Genomic DNA, 16,104 nt, shown 5'->3' with positions numbered 1-16,104 from the left:
TTCCTACCTCCCTTCCTAACAGGCGGCGGGTCAGGTGAAGATAACTTTTCGTTTAAGTAGAGGGGAGCACTACTTTGACTGTTGGGTTCCAGCTATGTCCACCAACACAGGTACCAATTCGTGGTGGATGTTACCATAAAGGATTATCCCTGTGTATTTTAGGAATAATTTATTTTGTGGTCCGGGAGTGGCTTCAGGACAAATAGAGTGTGGTGTCCCTGGTGCTGGCTTTGGCCCTGTCCTCATCTCGCACATGGCAAGGCTGCTCTCTATCAATGTCCCAGGGCACCTCTGTCCACGTTATAATCCTTTCTCGTGGCTATTAGCTGAACATCCAATTGCGGGACAACCATTATTTGGAAAAACACACCAATCCCCTGTTATAGTGACGCTCAGGTAGCATTTGGCTGAGCTTCCATTTAGCTCTTTGTAAATAAGCCTCCGATTCTTACACCCAAAAATGATGCTTTTCTTGGAGTGTATCCGTTATACACCATCCGGACATTTCCCCGCGTCAGGTGGAGCAACCCATAAATAACCTGGACTTAAAATCCATAAAAAACCTGCACTCTGATTTGGAATGTCCTGAGTGCTGAGTCCGGGGAATCCGATGAAAAGTAGACCGATGATGGTGTAATGTTCCATCTCATCGTGGTTCCTGGTCCGGTGATACCCTGAGGAAATGACGCAGAGTTTCTGTTGTGATCGCATGCTTAATATCTGCATTTATATTATCACTACACGTGACCCCCCCCCCCCCTCCCGCCCGCCCCCTCCGTTTTATTTTAATAAAACGAAAGGAGACAGGGCACTTAATGTATCTTTAAACACAGCCAATTGCGGTCGATGCCGAGAGTGGTCGGAGTGCAACCTGCTTCACTGCCTGAATTGTAAGGCTGTCAGCTTTATAATGTTTCATCCCGGGAGCAAGGAAGTTTGTATCAGGCCAGATGCAGTGCAATCAGGTGTGTCCAATTAGGCAACATACACATGTTTAGGAATGTCAAATCAGCAAACACCTCAACAAAATATAGTCTTTCGTCATTGCCATTGCGATGCAACGAGAGCGCCGGTGGCGATGGCTGTATGGGGCAGGCACCACCAGAAATTCTGCTACCTGAGGACTGTGAAGAGGGAGGCCGAACATCATCATTTGGGCACCTCAATAATCCGCTGCCACATTACAGTATGTAGTTCACCCATGAGAGGCTCATCCGCAAAATCACTGGACACGCCTGGGTCCCAAACCTGCGATCGATCAGTATCCTCCTGAGCGGAACTGGTCTGCTCAGTGTCATCATCAGGTACAAGAACAAGACGACTGCTATGATCCCTTCCCCAAGATGGGCAAGGGCCGGGAGTGAACGTAATAGACGTCTGGTGAAGTACAGGGAGAACAGAACGTTGCTGACCAGAGGCCGCAGAAAGAACACGTCCAGGTTAGGGAAGAATAACCGATTCAATACGGCCATCCTCAAACGTACAGGCATTACGGGTTACGCCCATGTCAGGTGGAGGGACTTGGACTACGGGTGGAACGCTAGGTCGAGACAGAGTGCCACTGGTGAGCGGGAATCGTGAAGGGATGGAACAGAGGCGTCATCTTCACCGGTGCTAACGTAAGATGATGGGCGTGGCTACGTTGTGTCCCGTAAGCTGTGAGCTGATTAACATGGAACCACCCAGTCTTCCATTAGCATGAAGGATTTTGTTCATTGTAGTGTAGTGTAAGGAACTGCAAATTTTGGGGAGAGGAAGGAACTGGGGTTGTGGAGGGTGACCATCACTTGCTTTCCGACTGCGTATTCGACCGGGTGCACTTGCTTATCAAAATAGGCTTCGCTCTGCTTCTTCCGAGCCACTAACCGGACTGCAGCAGCTATCTGGGCTGCATTAATATCGTCGGTTAGTTGCTCGGCGGCCTTCTCATGTATCAGGGCTGTAATAGTGGGGTCGGCAAGATCGAATCCAAACAAGTATTCAACGCCCTTCATAGGTCGACCCGTCATAAGCGAGTGCGGGGTCAATCCTTTGGAACTGGAAACAGTATTTCTAATGATCATCGGGACAAAAGGGAAGCACTGTGTCCCAGGTGGTGTTATTCTGCTGCACTGTCTTCCTAATGACAGCCTTTAAAGTGCGATTCACCCGCTCCACAGTTCCACTGGACTGGGGTGGGATGCAATATGGAACTTTTGTTTAATCCCAAACCTGGCTGTAACGATTTGCACCATGCGACCTGTAAAATGTGTTTCCTGATCGGACTCTGTACTGCGGGGAAGACCCCATCACGTAAAGATTTGGTGGGTTAAGATTTTTGTGGATGCCTTGGCTGTGCTGGACAGGATAGTAAATGCTTCAACCCATTTAGTGAAGGTATCAATAACTATCAACACGTTCTTATATCCATTACTGCATTGCTGGAGCGGGCCGATATAGTCCAGCTGGTGATTCGTCCAGGAACCATGAGTGTGTCTTAATTGCTCCTTCCTGGTATATCTATCGGGGTTATTCTGGGCGCAGATGAGACAATTTTCAACAGAATGCGTGACATTGTCCCGAAGATCCGGCCATCAACAGAGTGCCGTAAGGTGATCTAATGTGACATCTGTGCCTTGTTGTCCTGGTCCATCGTGGAACTGTTAATAAGCTGGTTCTGATACTGAGCGGGGGGGGGGGGGGGGGGGGCACATAATTTCAAAATCAGTCCATCCCGGATATCGAGTTTATCTCTCCAGTTGTCATAGGGGGTCGGGGATGTTCCGTCTCGGACTGCTTTGTAATTTTTGTCAGCGCGCTGGGCCTGGGAAAAGTCAGCAATATTGGCCTCTGAAAAGTGACTGCGCTTATCGGTTTACCTACAGGTGTTTGCCAGAATTACCCATTGAGGGCACAGGCTATGGCTACGGCTTCAACCTTGCAGTTACGGGAGGGAGGCAAGGTGGAGGCTCTTGACTTCCACAATGCCATATGTGCGATCAGCAGCATCTTGTAAAATATATTTTAACAACGGGGCTGATGGGAGAGGTTTGCCGTTTGCAGCGACGAAACCTCGGGGTTGCCAGAGGGGAAGGATATCTGTGAGGGTGTTACAGACATACAGGCTGTCTCGGTATTGCCAGAGGTGAAGGATATATGTGAGGGTGTTACAGACATACAGGCTATTTCGGAGTTGCCAGAGGGAAAGGATATATGTGAGGGTGTTACAGAAATACAGGCTGTCTCGGGGTTGCCAGAGGTGAAGGATATCTGTGAGGGTGTTACAGACACACAGGCTGTCTCGGGGTTGCCAGAGGTGAAGGATATCTGTGAGGGTGTTACAGACACACAGGCTGTCTCGGTATTGCCAGAGGGGAGATATATCTGTGAGGGTGTTACAGACATACAGGCTGTCTCGGTATTGCCAGAGGGGAGATATATCTGTGAGGGTGTTACAGACATACAGGCTGTCTCGGAGTTGCCAGAGGGGAGATATATCTGTGAGGGTGTTACAGACATACAGGCTGACTCGGTATTGCCAGAGGTGAAGGATATCTGTGAGGGTGTTACAGACATACAGGCTATCTCGGGGTTGCCAGAGGTGAAGGATATATGTGAGGGTGTTACAGACATACAGGCTCCCTCGGTATTGCCAGAGGTGAAGGATATCTGTGAGGGTGTTACAGACATACAGGCTATCTCGGGGTTGCCAGAGGTGAAGGATATATGTGAGGGTGTTACAGAAATACAGGCTGTCTCGGGATTGCCAGAGGGGAGAGATATCTGTGAGGGTGTTACAGACATACAGGCTATCTCGGGATTGCCAGAGGTGAAGGATATACTGGGGGAGAATTCAAAATGTCCAATTCAACTAAATGCACGTCTTTCCGGGCCTGTGGGAGGAAGCTGGAGCACCCGGAGCAAACCCACGCAGAGACGGGGAGAGCGTGCAGACAACGCATAGACAGTGACCCAAGTTGGGAATCAAACCTGCGACCGTGGGCCAACTGGCTACCATGTTGCTTTTTATGTATGTGTAAAAAGACTTGGGATTTTCCTGAACGCTATTTGCCAATGAGTTTTCGTGACCTCCTGTAGCCTTCCTGACTCCTTGCTTAAGTTACTTCCTACTTCCCTTATATTCCACCAGGCTTCGTCTGTTCCCAGCCTTCTATCACGGACAAATGCCTCCTTTATCATTTTGACGCGGCCTACAATATCCCTCGTTATCCAAGCTTCCCGAAATTTGCCGTATTTACCCTTCTTCCGCACAGGAACATGCCGGTCCTTAATTCCTTTCAACTGACATTTGAAAGCCTCCCACATGTCAGATGTTCATTTACCCTCAAACATCCGTGACCACTCTAGGTTCTCCAGTTCCCTCCTAATATTGTTAAATTAGTCTTCCCCCAATTGAGCACATTCACCATAGGACCACTCTTATACTTGTCCAGCAGCACTTTAAAACCTACTGAATTGTGGTCACTGTTTCCGAAATGCTCCCCTACTGAATCTTCGACCACCTGGCCGGGCTCTTTCCCCAATAACAGGTCCAGTGCAGCCCTTCCCTAGTCGGACTGTCTACATATTGTTTTAAGATACCCTCCTGGATGCTCCTTACAAACTCTGCCCCGACTAAGCCCCTGGCACTAAGTCAGCCCCAATCGATATTGGGGAAGTTGAAGTCGCCCATCACAACAACCATGCTGTTTTTGCTCGTTTCCAAAATCTGTCTACCTATCTGCTCCTCTATCTCCCGCTGGCTGTTGGGAGGCCTGTAGTAAATCCCCAACATTGTGACTGCACCCTTTTAATTCCTGATATCTACCCATATCGCTTCGCTGTCCTCTGAGGTGTACTCCCGTAGTAAAGCGGTGATATTCTCCCTAACCAGCAGCGCAACTCCTCCACCCCTTTTAAATCACCCTCCATCCCGCCTGAAACATCTAAATCCTGGAACGTTTAGCTGCCAATCCTGCCCTTCCCTCAACCAGGTCTCTGCAATGGCAACAACACCACAGATGCAAGTACTAATCCAAGCTCTAAGTTCATCTGCCTTATCCGTAATACATCTTGCATTAAAACATATGCACTTCAGTACCAGGCCCGCTGTTTTTAGCATCATCTCCCTATCTGCTCTGCCTCAGAACCATATAGGCCCGATTCCCTAGTTCTCCCTCAATGCTCTCACCTTTTGGCCAATTGCTCCCGTGCCCATTCCCCTGTCACACTAGTTTAAGTCCTCCCATCTGACACTAGCAAACCTCGTGGCCAGCATATTTATGCCTCTCCAATTTAGATGCAACCCGTCATTCTTATATAGGTCACACCTGCCCCGGAAGAGCTCCCACTGGTCCAGACAACGGAAACCCTCCCTCCTACACTGGCTATATAGCCACGTGTTTAGCTGCTCTATCTTCCTATTTCTAGCCTCATTGGCACGTGGCACAGGGAGTAGTCGCGAGATTACAACCCCAGAGGTCCTGTCTTTTAACTTTCTACCTAACTCCCTGAACGCCTGCTGGAGGACCTCATGCCCATTCCTGCCTATGTCCTTAGTACGAATATGTACAACGACCTCTGTCTGTTTGCCCTCCCCCTTCAGGATGCCCACGACCGTTCGAAGACATCCTGGACCATGGCATCAGGGAGGCAACATACCATCCTGGAGAATCGTTCAGGTCCACACATGCGCCTCTCTGTGCCCTGACTATAGAGTCCCAAGTTACTATCGTTCTTCTGCGCTTTGACCCTTCCTTCTGAACATCGGACCCAGCCGTGGTGCCACTGCTCTGGCTGCTGCTGTTTTCCACTGACAGGCGACCCCCCCCCCCCCACCGACAGTGTCCAAAGGGATACACCTGTTCGAGAGAGGGACAGCCACAGGGGATTCCTGCACTGACTGACTGCCCCTTCTGGTGGTCACTCATTTCTCTGCCTGCACCTTGGGTGTGACCACATTTATATAACTGCTATCTATGATGCTTTCCGCCACCTGCATGCTCCTACGTGCATCCAACTGCTTCTCCAACCGAACTATGCGGTCTGTGAGGAGCTCCAATTGGGTGCACTTTCTTCAGATGAAGCCATCCTGGACGCTGGAAGCATTCCGGACCTGCCAAATGTAACAGTCAGAGCACTGCATCCCTCTAACTGACATTGCGTCTATTAATTAGCAAATTAAGTTTAGAATTTAAAAAAAGTTACTGTTAAGTATATATTTCCTAGCAATAGATTTCTACTATAAGTGTGAAAGCTAAATACTGTACTCTCCGATCTCTGGCTCAGATATACCTCTAAATTATAATTAAGTAATTAAGTTTAATTAGTTTTCCAATGATTAATTTTTAAATTTAGTGTTGATTCCCAACCAGCCAATCATGTCACAGCTTTACTGTGATGTCACTTCAGCCCCCCCCCCCCGCCCCCCCCCCCCCCACACACACACACGTAATTTGGAAAGGTAATAACAATAAAAATAAATATAAATCACTTACCTTCCCAGGTTCTCAGATGCTCTCTGGTGCTCTCCTTGCAGATTTAAAATTACAGGCCAGAAGAAAGAGAGAGAACAAAGCATTAGGGAAAAAGCACTTTCTCTCATTCTACACCGCATTAACTCACTGCACCAAATTACCAAGTTGCAATTCCCACTCTGGATGTGTCTCACTCAGAATGTGTCTCCTTGACCTGCGCAAAGCTAGGCTTCATAAAAGGCTTCAATGGGCACTGTTTAATACTCGTCCACACAAACAGCACCCGTGAGAGTCTTCCAGGACATTGGGGACCCCTGGGTGCTCTTGAACAGGGTACTATAGTCACTGGCACTCGCAGGCATCAGGGCAGGCAATTCCAGGATGCCTGGGTGACAGGTTGGCACAGTCATGGGTCGGGACTGGGGCAGAGGGGTTAAGGGGGGCTTCCTAGGAGCCTTCACAAGATTGGTGGATCAGGGATGGGGGTCATAAAAATGAAGGGGAATGTGCGACGAGCATTTAGGAAATCCATCCAAGTGCGGCCTCGACAGAGGGAATCTTCCCAACACAAACCAAACAGTAACTTGTTGTTGGACAGCTTGGTGTTTCTTGGCACTGCAGCTGTACAGAAGGACCCACATCTCAACGTTCATCTGACTTTAACAAAAATCCGCTTAATAACTCCCATTGTAGTTGTTTATGGGAACAAATTCCCTGGACAAATTCCCAATTTGGCGACTAAATTGTGGAATTCATAGAATAGTGATCATTGAATTCCTACAGTGCAAAAGGAGGCCATTTGGCCCAGAAAGCATGCACTGACCATCCAAAAGAGCAGGCCACCCATGCCCACAGCCCCAGTGCATCGGTATAAAACTTGTCTCATTTCTACAGGCCGTCATTAAGTTTAACATAGAATTTACAGTGCAGAAGGAGGCCATTTGGCCCATCGAGTCTGCACCGGCTCTTGGAAAGAGCACCCTACCTAAAGTCGATACCTCCACTCTATCCCCATAACCCAGTAACCCCACCCAACACTAAGGTCAATTTTGGACACTAAGGGCAATTTATCATGGCCAATCATTGGGGCAGCACGGTAGCACAAGTGGATAGCACTGTGGCTTCACAGCGCCAGGGTCCCAGGTTCGATTCCCCGCTGGGTCACTGTCTGTGTGGAGTCTGCACGTTCTCCCCGTGTCTGCGTGGGTTTCCTCCGGGTGCTCCGGTTTCCTCCCACAGTCCAAAGACGTGCAGGTTAGGTGGATTGGCCATGCTAAAAATTGCCCGTAGTGTCCACAAGGGTTGGGAGGGGTTATTGGGTTGCGGGGATAGGGTGGAAGTGAGGGATTAATGTGGGTCGGTGCAGACTCGATGGGCCGAATGGCCTCCTTCTGCACTGTATGTTCTATGTCTATGTCTATGTAACCTGCACATCTTTGGACTGTTGGGGGAAACCGGAGCATCCGGAGGAAACCCACGCACACACGGGGAGGATGTGCAGAAACAGTGAACCAAGCCGAACTTTTGACCCTGGAGCTGTGAAGCAATATTGCTACCCACAATGCTACCGTGCTGCCCCATCACTCCATCACGAATGTGAAAGATCTGCAGCATTTTATTTTTATAAATTTATCGTGCCAGGATTTCAGTTCAATTAAGGGGCAATTTAGAACGGCCAATCTCCTAACCCTCAGATATCTTTGGTTGTGGGGGTGATACTCACGCGGGCACGCGGAGAGTGGGTAAATTCCCCACGGATAGTGATGCGGGACTGGGATCGAACCCGGGTCATCAGCACCATGAGGTCGAAGCCCTGCAAATTTAATTACATTTGGTGTAGCCAATCCCAGCACATCAGACTTGGCCCGTCGCCTCTCCTTTACTATTAGGGGAAGTTGAGCTGACTGCTGTCAGTAGCTTACGGACTTTGTTGAAGATATTTCTTGGGTAGCGTGTGTGGATCGTCTGGGTTTTGTTGACTTCAAAATGGCAGAAGTATGGGGTGGTTTAAAATGCATTTAGGCGGATAAGTCTCCTGGGCCGAATGAGATTTACCCCACAATCCGAGGGAAGCAAGGGATGACATGTCTGGTGTTTTGACTGACATTTCCACATTGGCTACTGGTGAGATCCTAGAGAAATGGAGAATACCTAATGTGGTACCGCTGCTTAAGAAAGGTAGCAGCGATAAGCCAGACAATAATAGGCCGGTGAGACTCACGTCTACCACAGAAACCCAGGGAAACGGGGTGCTAATGGCCACAGAATGGCCGGCTGCTAATGGCACTTGGGTTTCTGTGGCTGTGACTCATCTTTCATTGTTACTCCACAGTATAAATATTTCCCACTTTCTCTGTCTGTTAGCTTTGACAAAGCGCCAACGGACTCGAAACGTTCGCTCTTTTCTCCCCCTACAGACGCGCCAGACCTGCTGAGATTTTCCAGTATTTTATCTTTCGTTTCAGATTCCAGGATCCGCAGTAATTCGTTTTTATCCAGTGTTTAACTCACTGCCACCTCTCTTCCAGGAATGCGTACCCTGAAGAAGTACTGTTCTTCTCTCCGACAGGATTTCGTAAGTCCCTCCTTCACTATCCAACTTCACTGCTTGCCATTTCTCTCTTCGTGTTGGACAAGGTATTTACCAAGACTCGCTTCCACAGCCAGATTTCCTTCCTCAGTGTCTGTCTTCGTCTCCGACTTACTCCACGGGGATTTGGACTTAAATTCCACCCTGCCTGTAACCTCCAGGATTACAGATACCTCCAGGACATACAACATTCCTGCAATTGCTGCTCTCGCCGCATCCTGTCAGCCACACTCAGTGTCATGCGGCGCCACATGAAGACACTGGATTTCTCTCCCCAGCAGCAACATCTTACTCTCTCTCAAAGCTATCCCTTTTCCCAGTTTCATTTCATCCTTCGCCTTATTCGACGCATTAACAATAATGTTTTCTTGTTTCTCACAGGTATCAAGGAACGCAAGCTTCACCAACTGAATACCACAGCCCCTCCTAGGCACTCCACCAGTCCCAATGCCACGTCCCCCATTTCTCCCAGCCCCAGCCCTTACCGCGTGTTCACTATGCCTTCTGACCTTCTTCTCTCTGAGGCTGAGCGTGCTGTTCTCAGCAAAGGACTCAGCTTTGTACCCTTACGTCCCCACCTCAATTAATTCCGGGCTCGACATGGCGTTGAACTCTTCATTCGTCTCCTTCGTCTCCGTGCCCACCTCTTTGGGCAAGACTGCGCCCCACGTTCCCCTGATCCTTTCATGTGCCTCCAAAATGCTGCCTCCTTGTGGACCACCCCCGCTGGGACAATTACTTGCACTTGATCTTTTCACTGAGAACTGTCGACGGGACAATACCGTGTTAAAGTTTCTGCCCCTCCCCCTCACCCATTTCAACTTCTCTCCTCCCAAACGTTCTGCTCTTCACTCCGTCAGGTCTAAACCCGACTTTGTCATCAAACGTGCAGACAAAAGGGGTGCTGTTGTCTACCTCGCGCATGCTGAGCGCCAACTCGGAGATACTTCCTCTTACCTCCCCCTCGACCATGACCAGACCACTGAACATTAAGCCATTATCTCCAACACCGTAAGCGGCATAATTTCCTCCGGATGACTTCCCCTTACGGCTTCCAACCAAATAGTCTCCAAATACTGGACAGCCCGCGTTTACCTACTTCTCAGTATCCACAAAAACGACTTTGGGTGAAGAGGTTCCTCCTAAACTCAGTCCTAAATCTACTTCCCCTTATTTTGAGGCTATGCCCCCTAGTTCTGCTTTCCCCGACCACTGGAAACAACCTGTCCGCATCTATCCTATCTATTCCCTTCATCATTTTATATGTTTCTATAAGAACCCCCCTCATCCTTCTAAATTCCAACGAATACAGTCCCAGTCTACTCAACCTCTCCTCGTAACCCAACCCCTTCAGCTCTGGGATTAACCTAGTGAACATCCTCTGCACACCCTCCAGTGCCAGTACGTCCTTTCTCAAGTAAGGAGACCAAAACTGAATACAATACTCCAGGTGAGGCCTCACTAACACCTTATGCAATTGCAGCATAACCTCCCTAGTCTTAAAAACAATAGGGAAAAAGCATCTCCTCCCACTTCTTTTTAATTGTGGGGAGAAACCGGAGCATGATGTGGAGAATGATTGACAGCATGCCATCTGATGTGGATAAAGTATCCAATGACCATCCTGAATAACACTTGAGATTTTGCCGTTTTGAACTGACCAATAATCATCCCTCTCGCAAATTCATACAATCGGGTTACATGTTCTTTATTAAAATGCTGTGATGTCCGTGATAGATCGCAATTCACATATTAACTGCTGGGTTCCCACATTGGAACAACGACTAATTTTTAAAGTATATCTTTAGCTGAAAAGAGTGTGAAACCTGCTGGTCATCAAAAATACATTATACAAATTGTTGTTTCATGAGTGTGGAGTCACGTGGCAAGCAGAAGAATTGATCCCATCTGGTTGTGATACAAACATTTAATGGTCGGGATAATGCACTCATATAGACGGAAGAAGATGAGAGTTGTATTCTGCACGAAATGGAACTACGATGAATGTTGCTTGTAATTTATTACAAACTTACAAATTTATAAACTTTGAGTTTGGAGTCAAAAGAGCATTTTAACGATGGTAGCAAATTGCGGTGGGAGAGGTAGTGACGCAATTTACAAGAATATATTTGAACATTTTCTGTAATAGATATACGATTGGAAAATGAAATACTACAAACCTAACGAACATACATGAATACATTGTGAGAAAAGGCTCAATGTCATGTATTCAATGAAGAATAATCTAAATGACATAGTTCATAAAAGTGATTGGGAACACAAAGGTATAAAAATAATCCGACGAAAATTAAAAAGGTCAGCTAAAGCCAAACCAAACACAAAAGTTCATTGCTAACACAGGGAAAAGCAGAAAATGGCGGACCAAGTCATCAGGTGTGACAGGATTCTTGGGGACTGTAGCGCACAATGACTCACGAGAGACGAATAGAGATGAAGTCGATGAGGCTTTATTAAGCGCGACTTGTTCCCCGCAGTTCAGGAACAGACTGGAGCTGCGGGGAGAACTTCTGGTTCTTATACTCCGCCTTCAGGGCGGAGCTAGAGATCAACAGCCAACCAGGACCCGGGATCTGTCAGCCAATGGCATCACGGCTTCACAGTCCCAGATGACCCCTAATGCATACTACCACATTCACCCCTTGTTAAAAATGAACCCGGCGGGGTGGTGCTTCGCATGGTGGTAGGGGTTTACAAGGCTGGTCCTGGGAGGAAAAACTTTTTTTGCATGTCATTACAGTGCCCTACACTTTACCCTACACTGGGCTATGTACAGGGTTTGTGAACTTCTTACAATATTCGTAAGAAGAAAAAAAACATTCTCGTTAAAGTCCACAACATTCTTGTGTTACACCGATGCCACGAGTCGAGCGGGCGGTCTGGTCTTCCTTGTCGATCGCCTCAGCCCCGGTGGTGGTGCAGGTGCTTGTTCCAGCGTTGTCGTCTCCGGGAGCTTTACAGTGTCTGCTTCTGCTTCACTCCTGGTCGGACATGGGAGGAGGACCGATCCTCCCGGGAAGGGGACGGTGGTCGCGGGGTGCGCCGGTGGCAGGGAGGAGGTGATTGGTGTCGGGAGAGTGTTCGTGTTGCCGGCGGGCGCCAGGTCTCGTAGGGAGACCGTGTCCTGTCAGCAGTCAGCGTACGCCACGTAGGCGTACTGCGGGTTCGCGTGGAGGAGGTGAAACCTCTGTACTAACGGGTCCGACTTGTGCACCCGCACATGTTTCCGGAGCAAGATGGGTCCTCGGGCCGCCAGCCAGGTCGGCAGCGACGTTCCAGAGGAGGACTTCCTGGGGAAGACAAGGAGGCGCTCATGAGGCGTTTGGTTAGTGGTGGTACACAGCAGCGACCGGATGGAGTGGAGAGCGTCCGGGAGGACCTCCTGCCAGCGGGAAACTGGGAGATCCCTGGACCGTAGGGCCAGTAGGACGGTCTTCCAGACCGTGCCGTTCTCCCTCTCTACTTGCCCGGTCCCCCGGGGGTTGTAGCTGGTCGTCCTGCTCGAGGCTATACCCTTGCTGAGCAGGAACTGGCGCAGCTTGTCACTCATGAAGGAGGACCCCCTGTCGCTATGGATATATGCGGGGCAACCGAACAGTGTGAATATGATGTTAAGGGCTTTAATAACTGTGGCCGCTGTCATGTCGGGGCAGGGGATGGCGAAAGGGAAACGAGTGTACTCGTCCACCACGTTCAGGAAGTATGTGTGGCGGTCGGTGGAGGGCAGGGGCCCTTTGAAATCCAGACTGAGGCGTTCAAAGAGACAGGAAGCCTTGATCAGGTACTCTCTATCCGGCCTGAAAAAAGTGCGGTTTGCACTCTGCGCAGATGTGGCAGTTCCTGGTGACTGTACGGACCTCCTCCACGGAGTAGGGGAGGTTGCGGGACTTTATAAAATGGTAGAACCGAGTGATCCCCGGGTGGCAGAGGTCCTCGTGGAGGGTTTGGAGACGGTTTATTTGTGCGTTGGCACATGTGCCGCGGGATAGGGCATCGGACGGCTCGTTCAGCTTTCCGGGACGGTACAAGATCTCATCGTTGAAGGTGGAGAGCTCGATCCTCCACCTTAAGATCTTGTCATTTTTAATTTTGCCCCGCTGTGCATTATCGAACATGAAAGCGACCGACCGTTGGTCAGTGAGGAGAGTGAATCTCCTGCCGGCCAGGTAATGCCTCCAATTTCGCACAGCTTCCACTATGGCTTGGGCTTCCTTTTCCATTGAGGAGTGGTGGATTTCTGAGGCGTGGAGGGTTCGGGAGAAAAAGGCCACGGGTCTGCCCGCTTGGTTAAGGGTGGCCGCTAGAGCTACATCGGAGGCGTCGCTCTCGACCTGGAAGGGGAGGGACTCGTCGATGGCGCGCATCGTGGCCTTTGCGATATCCGCTTTGATGCGGCTGAAGGCCTGGCGAGCCTCTGTCGACAGGGGGAAGGTAGTGGTCTGTATTAGGGTCGGGCCTTGTCTGCGTACTGGGGGACCCACTGGGCGTAATATGAAAAAAAACCCAGGAAGCGTTTCAGGGCTTTGGAGCAGTGGGGGAGGGGAAATTCCATGAGGGGGCGCATGCGTTCGGGGTCGGGGCCTATTATCCCATTGCGCACTACATATCCCAAGATGGCTAGCCGATTAGTGCTAAACACGCACTTGTCCTCGTTGTATGTGAGGTTCAAGGCTTTAGCGGTCTGGAGGAATTTTTGCAGGTTGGCGTCGTGGTCCTGCTGATCGTGGCCGCAGATGGTTACGTTGTCGAGATACGGGAACGTGGCCTGCAACACGTGTTGATCAACCATTCGGTCCATCTCCCGTTGGAAGACCGAGACCCCGTTTGTGACGCCAAATGGGACCCTTAGGAAGTGGTATAGTCGCCCGTCTGCCTCGAAGGCTGTGTACTTCCGGTCACTTGGGCGGATGGGGAGCTGGTGGTAGGCGGACTTGAGGTCCACGGTGGCGAAGACCTTGTATTGGGCAATCCGATTGACCATGTCAGATATGCGGGGGAGAGGGTACGCATCTAGCTGTGTGTACCTGTTGATGGTCTGGCTATAGTCTATGGCCATCCTTTGCTTCTCCCCTGTCTTTACTACTACCACCTGTGCTCTCCAGGGACTATTGCTGGCCTGGATTATGCCTTCCTTCAGCAACCGCTGGACTTCGGACCGAATAAATGTCCGGTCCTGGGCGCTGTACCGTCTGCTCCTAGTGGTGACGTGTTTGCAATCCGGGGTGAGGTTTGCAAACAAGGATGGGGGTTCAACTTTGAGGGTTGCGAGGCCGCAGATAGTGAGTGGGGGTATTGGGCCGCCGAATTGGAATGTTAGGCTCTGCAGGTTGCACTGGAAGTCTAATCCCAGTAATGTGGGCGCGCAGTGTTGGGGAAGGACGGAGAGCCTGTCGTTTTTAAACTCCCTCCCTTGCACCGTTAGGGTCACTATGCAGAACCCTTTGATCTGTACGGAGTGGGATCCTGCAGCTAGGGAAATATTTTGCGTACTGGGACGGATGGTCAAAAAACAGCGTCTTACCGTGTCGGGGTGGATGAAGCTTTCTGTGCTCCCGGAGTCGATCAGGCATGGTGTCTCGTGTCCGTTGATCAGCACCGTTGTTGTCGTCGTCAGGAGCGTCCGGGGCTGTGCTTGGTCCAGCGCCACCGAGGCCAAACGTCGTCGCAGTGTCTCAGCGTCTTCTTCGAACCCCGTGGAGCCGTCGATGCTGGGGTCCATTGTTGTCGTCCAAGATGGCGGCGGGGTGAACAAAATGGCCGCCCCCATGCATCGCACATGGCTGGGGGGTCCCAAAATGGCGGCGGGGGTGGACAAAATGGCCGCCCCCATGCATCGCACATGGCTGGAGGGTCAAAAGATGGCGGCGCCCATTCTCCCCTCGTGGTGGCCGGGACCCAAAATGGCGGCGCCTGCGGGTCGCACATGGGGCGCTGGGGGGGGGGGGGGGGGGGGGAGGGGTTTGGGGGGGGGGGGGGTTGGGGAGCGTTTGGGATGCGCTGGACTCTTTCTTCTCCGGGGACAGCGGCGACCCCCCGGGACCGGCACACAGCCACGAAATGGCCCTTTTTGCCGCAGCTCTTGCAAATCGCTGCACGGGCTGGGCAGCGCTGCCGGGGGTGTTTCGCCTGGCCGCAGAAATAGCAGCGCCCCCCCCCCCCGGGATGATCTGGCGCTTTAACCGCGCAAGCCTTTGAGGGGGGGGGTTGTCGCGACGGGGGTCCACGGAGCCCAAGGGGCTGCTGCGCGGTCGGGGCCGTCTGCGCGGGCATTTTGCACGGCCACATCTAGGGAGGCTGCGAGGGCCCGTGCCTCTGAGGGTCCTAGCGACTCTTTTTCTAAAAGTCTTTGGCTGATTTGGGGAGAGTTCGTACCTGCCACAAACGCATCGCAAATTAACATGTCCGTGTGTTCAGCCGTGTTTACTTGCGGGCAGCTGCAGGCCCGTCCCAAAGTTAGCAGCGTGGCGTAGAATTCGTCTAGCGATTCTCCGGGGCTTTGCCGTCTCGTTGCGAGTTGGTAGCGTGCGTAGACCTGGTTCACTGGACGAACATAGACGCTCTTTAGTGCTGTGAACGCCGTCTGGAAGTCCTCTGCGTCTTCTATGAGAGGGAAAATTTCCGGTCTTACCCTCGAATGCAGGACCTGCAGTTTCTGGTCTTCTGTGATCCGGCCGTGGGCCGTTCGGAGGTAGCCTTCGAAACAAGTCTGCTAGTGTTTAAAAATTGCTGCTGAGTTCACTGCGTGGGGGCTGATCCTCAGGCATTCCGGGACGATCCTGAGCTCCATAGTCCTTTAATAAATTGTAGCGCACAATGACTCACGAGAGACGAATAGAGATGAAGTCGATGAGGCTTTATTAAGCGTGACTTGTTCCCCGCAGTTCAGCAACAGACTGGAGCTGCGGGGAGAACTTCTGGTTCTTATACTCCGCCTTCAGGGCGGAGCTAGAGATCAACAGCCAACCAGGACCCGGGATCTGTCAGCCAATGGCATCACGGCTTCACAGTCCCACATGACCCCTAATGCATACTACCACAGGG

This window comes from Scyliorhinus torazame, chromosome 20, assembly GCF_047496885.1.
Source record: "Scyliorhinus torazame isolate Kashiwa2021f chromosome 20, sScyTor2.1, whole genome shotgun sequence".
Classification (NCBI taxonomy): domain Eukaryota; kingdom Metazoa; phylum Chordata; class Chondrichthyes; order Carcharhiniformes; family Scyliorhinidae; genus Scyliorhinus; species Scyliorhinus torazame.
Note: the sequence above shows the minus strand (reverse complement) of the source record.